Below are 6,122 nucleotides of genomic sequence, written 5' to 3'. Positions count from 1 at the left end.
AAACGGGGGAGTGATGGATTCTGGAAAGGGGACACAAACCAAGGGCTTTGGGCAGCCTCTAGAGGCTGGAAAAGGCAAGGCAAGGATTCTCCTCTAGATACGGCCAAATGCAACCTTGCTAACGCCTTGATTTTAGTCCTGTAAGACCTATTTTCAGACTTTTGACCTCCAGAATTGTAAGATAGTACGTTTGTGTTATTTTAAAGCACCTGGTTGGTAATTTCTTATAGTAGCAGTTGGAAACTAATCCAGGTAACATGACTGAGGAGCTGTTTCTGAGCTTTGTCAAGCACTGTATTGGGTGGAGGAGCATTCTCCCAGCTCTGAATTCAAGAGCTGAAGATCTGCAAAAAGCATTACTCAAAGAGATTATGCTGAATGAAAGAAGTCGTGGACAGGAGAATACACACTGTAGGACTACTCTGGCGGGATGCGGATGGGTTTAACCAGGAAGGGAACTTTGTAGGATGATGGTAATGTTCTATATCTTGATCAAGGTTCTGGGTGTAAGCATTGTCAACACTCAGCAGATACACACTTGAAATTTGTTTGCATTTTATCCTATGGCAGTTTATTTTGGTTTTTTTTAAGATTTTATTTGTTTATTTGACAGAGAGAGACAGAGAGGTCACAAGTAGGCAGAGAGGCAGGCAGAGAGAGAGGGAGAAGCAGGCTCCCCGCCAAGGAGAGAGCCCGATGTGGGGCTCGATCCCAGGACCCTGGGATCATGACCTGGGCCGAAGGCAGAGGCTTAACCCACTGAGCCACCCAGGCGCCCCAGTTTGTTTATTTATTTATTTATTTATTTTTAAAGATTTTATTTATTTATTTGACAGAGAGAAATCACAAGTACACTGAGAGGCAGGCAGAGAGAGAGAGAGAAGGAAGCAGGCTCCCTGCTGAGCAGAGAGCCCGATGCGGGACTTGATCCCAGGACCCTGAGATCATGACCTGAGCCGAAGGCAGCAGCTTAACCCACTGAGCCACCCAGGCGCCCTATTTTTTTTTTTTTTTAAAGATTTTATTTACTTACGTGAAAGAAAGAGCACGAGAGGACTCAGAGGCAGAGGGAGAAGCAGACTCACTGAGCACAGAGCCTGAACCAGAACTTGATTCCCGGACCCCTGGGATCATGACCTGAGCCAAAGGCAGACGCTTAACCAACTGAGGCACCCAGGCGCCCCCTATGTCAGTTTAACTAAAAAATTAATACATAAAGCAGATACTGAGCTCTAGTTAATGATGTGCATGCGGAAGTGTTCAGGGTAACGTGTACTGACGTTGACAGTTTCTTTGAACTGCATCCAAAAAGTAAAGTGGACTGGAAGAGAGGTGGGTAGTTGAGGCAGTGAAGTAAGTACAGTAAAATGTTAACGCTGGAACCAGGTGGTGCGTATGGGGGTAGTCACTGTGAAATACCTTCAGCTTAACATTTGAAAACTTTCAAAATAAAATGGGGAAAAAGAAAAGCAAACTGGATGTTGTCCAGACAAGGCATGAATAACCATTTTTAAAAACATACAATTGGGGCGCCTGGGTGGCTCAGTGGATTAAGCCGCTGCCTTCAGCTCAGGTCATGATCTCAGGGTCCTGGAATCGAGCCCCACATCGGGCTCTCTGCTCAGCAGGGAGCCTGCTTCCCTTCCTCTCTCTCTGCCTGCCTCTCTGTCTACTTGTGATCTCTCTCTATCAAATAAATAAATAAAATCTTTAAAAAAATAAAAAATAAAAATAAAAACATACAATTAAGTGGCATTTAGGGCGTTCACAATATTTGGCAACTGCCACCTGTCTTTCAAAACTTTGTCACCTTTGTGATTTTGATTTGGGTACATTGAATGTGTAGATTTCTCTCGGTATTGTGGCCATCTTAACAATAGTAAGCCTTCTAATTCCATGAACGCAAGGTGTCTTTCCATGTATGCAAGTCTCTAATTTCTTTCAGCGGTATGTTGTAGTTTCTAGTGTGCAAGTCTTTTGCCTCCTTAGTAAAATTCATTCCTGAGTGTTTTATTCTGTTTAATGCTACTGTAGATGGAATACTCTCCTAATTACTCTTCTGGATTGTTCATTGCTGATCTATAGAAATGCAACTGATTGTTGTGTGTCGGTTTTGCATCTTGCCACTTTGCTAAGTTTATTTCTTAGCTCCGACAGTTCATGTGTGTGGACTCTCTAGGGTTTTTAGATATCAGATCCTGTCATCTGTGAATAGAGATCATTTTACTTCTTCCTTTCCACTTTGGATACCTTCTGCTTCTTTATATTGCCTCACTGCTCTAGCTAGAACTTACGATACAGTATTGAAAAGAGGTGGCAAACGTTGACATCCTCGGGGCTCCTGGCTGGCTCAGTCGATAGAGAGTATACGACTCTTGATCTTGGGGTCATGGGTTCAAGCCCCACTTTGGGTGAGGAGCTGACTGTAAAAAAATAAATAAAATATTAAAAAAACAAGAACAAAATCTTGGGCATCTTTGTCTTGTTCCTGATTCTAGGGGGAAAGTTTTCCATCGCACCTCATTGAGTGTGATTTTAGGTGTGGGTTGTTCATCTATGGCCTTTATCATGTTGAGGAAGTTTTCTTCTATATCGAATGTATCAAGAGTTTTTTCTTTTTTCCATGTTTTTGTCATGTTTAGTTTTGTCAAATTCTTTTTCTGAGTTGAGATGATCATTTTTTTTTCCCTTGTCCTATTATTGTGTCATAGTACATTGACTGACTTTCATCTGTTGAAGCCTTCTTGTATTCCAGGAATATATCCCACTTGGTCATAGTGTACAACCCTTATAATACGCTGCTTTGGTTTGCTAGTATTTTTTTGAGGATTTTTCTATCAATTTTTGTATGGGATAGTGGTCTATAATTTTCTTATAATATCTTTGTCTAGCTCTGGTATCAGTGTAAGAGTTTTTAAAATATATTCTAGACTCAAACCCCTTTTCAGATATATCTGTTGGAAAGAACTTTATCCCATTCAGTAGACTGTCTTTTAATTCTCTTCAAGATCTCTTTTGAAGCACAAGTTTTAATTTTGATGAAATCAGTGGATCTATTTTTATCTTTCATCATTTGTACTTTTTTTTTTTTGTCAAAGCTAAGAAACCATTATCTGACCCAAGTCACAAAGACTGACATCTGCCTTTACTGTTAAGAGTTTTATAGTTTTAGCTCTTACATTTAGGTCTATTGTTTGTCCACATTGAGTTAATTTTTTTTTTAAAGATTTTATTTATTTGAGAGAGAGAACACAAGTGGGTGAAGGGGCAGAGGCACAAGCAGACTCCTTGCTGAGTGGGGAGCCCGATGCGGGGCTTATTCCAGGACCCTGAGATCATGACCTGAGCCGCAGGCAGACACTTAACCAACAGAGCCAGCCAGGTGCCCCAAATTAATTTTTATATACGGTTGAAGGTAGGGATCCAGCTTCATTCTTTTGTATGTGTATATCTAGTCCCAACACCATTTGTTGAAAAGACCGTTTCACTTTTTGAATTGTCTTGGCAATTTTGTTGAAAATCAGTTGATCGCAGGGGTGCCTGGCTGGCTCAGTTGGTAGAGCATGGGACTCTTTTTTTTTTTTTTTTTTTTAAGATTTTATTTATTTATTTGACGGAGAGAAATCACAAGTAGATGGAGAGGCAGGCAGAGAGAGAGAGGAAAGCAGGCTCCCTGCCGAGCAGAGAGCCCGATGCGGGACTCGATCCCAGGACTCTGAGATCATGACCTGAGCTGAAGGCAGTGGCTTAACCCACTGAGCCACCCAGGTGCCCCGAGCATGGGACTCTTGATCTGAGGGTCATGAGTTCAAGCCTCATGTTGGGCATGGAGCCTACTGGAAAAGAAAGAAGCAGGGGCCTGGGTGGCTCAGTCACTCAAGTGTCAGCCTTCTGCTGAGGTCATGATGCCAGGATCCTGGGAGCGGCCCCACATCCAGTTTCCTGTCCAGTGAGAAGTCTGCTTCTCCCTCTCCCTCCGCTCCTCCCCCATGCATGCTCTCTCTGTCTCTAATACAATCTTAAAAGGAAAAAAAAAAAAAAAGAAAAGAAAATCACTTGATCATAAATACAAGGGTTTATTTCTGGAAGGACATTTTCTCTCATTTAATGAATTCCTGTCATGTGATCCTTCCGTCCTTCAGCTGCTCGGGAGTGTCCGCTGTGCCCTAAGTGGGAGTACAGTGACTTAAGTGAAAATGTTGTAAGGTCCTTATGTTTTGCTTATAGTTTGGAGATTTGTTCATTAGATTTTTTTTCCTTCAAAAGCTAAGACCTTTTATTTTTAAAGATTTTATTCATTTATTTGACAGAGAGAGATCACAAGTAGGCAGAGCAGCAGGCAGAGAGAGGAGGAAGCAGGCTCCCCACTGAGCAGAGAGCCTGATGCGGGACTCGATCCCAGGACCCTGAGATCATGACCTGAGCCGAAGGCAGAGGCTTTAACCCACTGAGCTACCCAGGCACCCCAAAAGCTAAAACCTTTGAAATCCTTTAGCAAGTCCCTGTGAAAATACTATACTGTGTACAATAAAAGTGAAAGGTGAGTACCTAGTATCTGATGCTTAACTGACTGAGCCACCCAGGTGCCCCAGTATTTTTCATTTTAGATTAAAAACAGGCAGGAGCACCTTGGTGGATCAATCAGTTAAGTGACCCACTTTTCATTTTTGTTCAAGTTGGGATCTCGGGGTCTTGGGATGGTGAGATCAAGTCCTGCATGGGGCTTACGCTGGGTGTGGAGCCTGCTTGGGATTTTCTCTCTCTCTCCCTCTGCCCCTCCCCCATTTATCACTCTCTCTAAAAAAAATAAAAAATAAATTTAAAAATAGGCATTTTACAGGGGTGCGTGCGTGGCTCAGTGGGTTAAAGCCTCCGCCTTCGGCTCAGGTCCTGGGATCTCAGGGTCCTGGGATCAAGCCCCACATCGGGCTCTCTGCTCAGCAGGGAGCCTGCTTCCTCCTCTGTCTCTGCCTACTTGTGATCTCTGTCTGTCAAATAAATAAATAAATAAAATCTTTTTTAAAAAAATAGGCATTTACAGAGCTCGCTTTGGCAGCACATATACTAAAATAAGAATCATACAGAGAAGTTTAGCATGGCCGCTGCTCACAGATGACCTGCAAATTCGTGAAGTGTTCCATATTTTGTGCAGTCCCCCCACCAAATGACCACGCTTTCCGGACGAACTTGGAGGAAATGATAGGAGTCACAGCACAACGTGTGACACTGAATGATGAAAATTGTGGCATTTTGCTAGAAAAATACTAAAAGTAAAATAAAAAGAGGCATACAGATAATGAGAAATGTTAGACCTAAATATGTGTTAGAAATTGATGAGTAACTTCCAAAAGAATGTATAACTTTCAAAGAACAAGGGGTGAAAACCTGCATAAAGAAAGTACGTAGCAAAAAATCATTAAGTCAATATACAACGACAAATTGAGAAAAATATTTGCAAATTATATTCCAGAGGACTCATTTCTTACTAAAGAACTACAAATGCAGAAGCCGAAGGCTAACAACAGAAATATAGGTAAACAGTATAAGTAAGTGGCAGTTCACATAAAAGAAAATCCAACATCTTAAAGCATTTGAAAATACGATCACTTGTAACGGGGGAATGCAACATAGAATTGCATGATGGTATTTTTCAGCTTTTAGATGAGGAAGGATCAAAAAGTTGACTGATGGCAGGGAAAGGTTTGCTGAAGAGGGTTGGCAGGGGGAAAAAGTTTGCTGACACTCCTGTCCCAAAATAGTCCCCCTCGTCACTCATCCCCTCATCCTGTGCCGAGCGCTGCCTAATATGGTTTATCTTTTTCTTTAGCCTGGAATCTCCATGAGGGCAAAGACTATAGTGTCCACTGTTGCATTTCCATCTTCTAGAACATTGCATGGCCTGTGGCCGTTGCCCAAGATACTTGTTGAATGAAGGGATGACCGAGGCGCCGTGTTTCAGGAGGCGGAGGCCGTCACCCTGCTGAGGGGAGTGTAAAATCCTACCACCTCCTTGGAAAGCAATGTGGTAGTGACTATTGAAGTTGATGAAAAAGTTCTGGACATCGTGACGGGTTGTACAACATTGTGAATGCACTTAATGCCACTGAACTGCATAGTAAATT

General features: G+C 42.3%; 1 non-coding gene across 1 annotated transcript; it reads left to right on the top strand.

Moving 5' to 3' along the window:
* Positions 1-5,040: 5,040 nt before the first annotated feature.
* On the top strand, positions 5,041-5,147 carry LOC123389857. The gene has a single exon (XR_006604506.1). It is a non-coding gene; the product is annotated as a U6 spliceosomal RNA (small nuclear RNA).
* Positions 5,148-6,122: the final 975 nt, after the last annotated feature.

Source organism: Mustela putorius, unplaced genomic scaffold, assembly GCF_011764305.1.
Source record: "Mustela putorius furo isolate JIRA1106 unplaced genomic scaffold, ASM1176430v1.1 tig00004039_pilon_pilon_pilon, whole genome shotgun sequence".
In the NCBI taxonomy this organism is placed as follows: domain Eukaryota; kingdom Metazoa; phylum Chordata; class Mammalia; order Carnivora; family Mustelidae; genus Mustela; species Mustela putorius.
The sequence above is the reverse complement of the archived record's forward strand: the minus strand, read 5'-3'. Positions and strand labels throughout refer to the sequence as shown.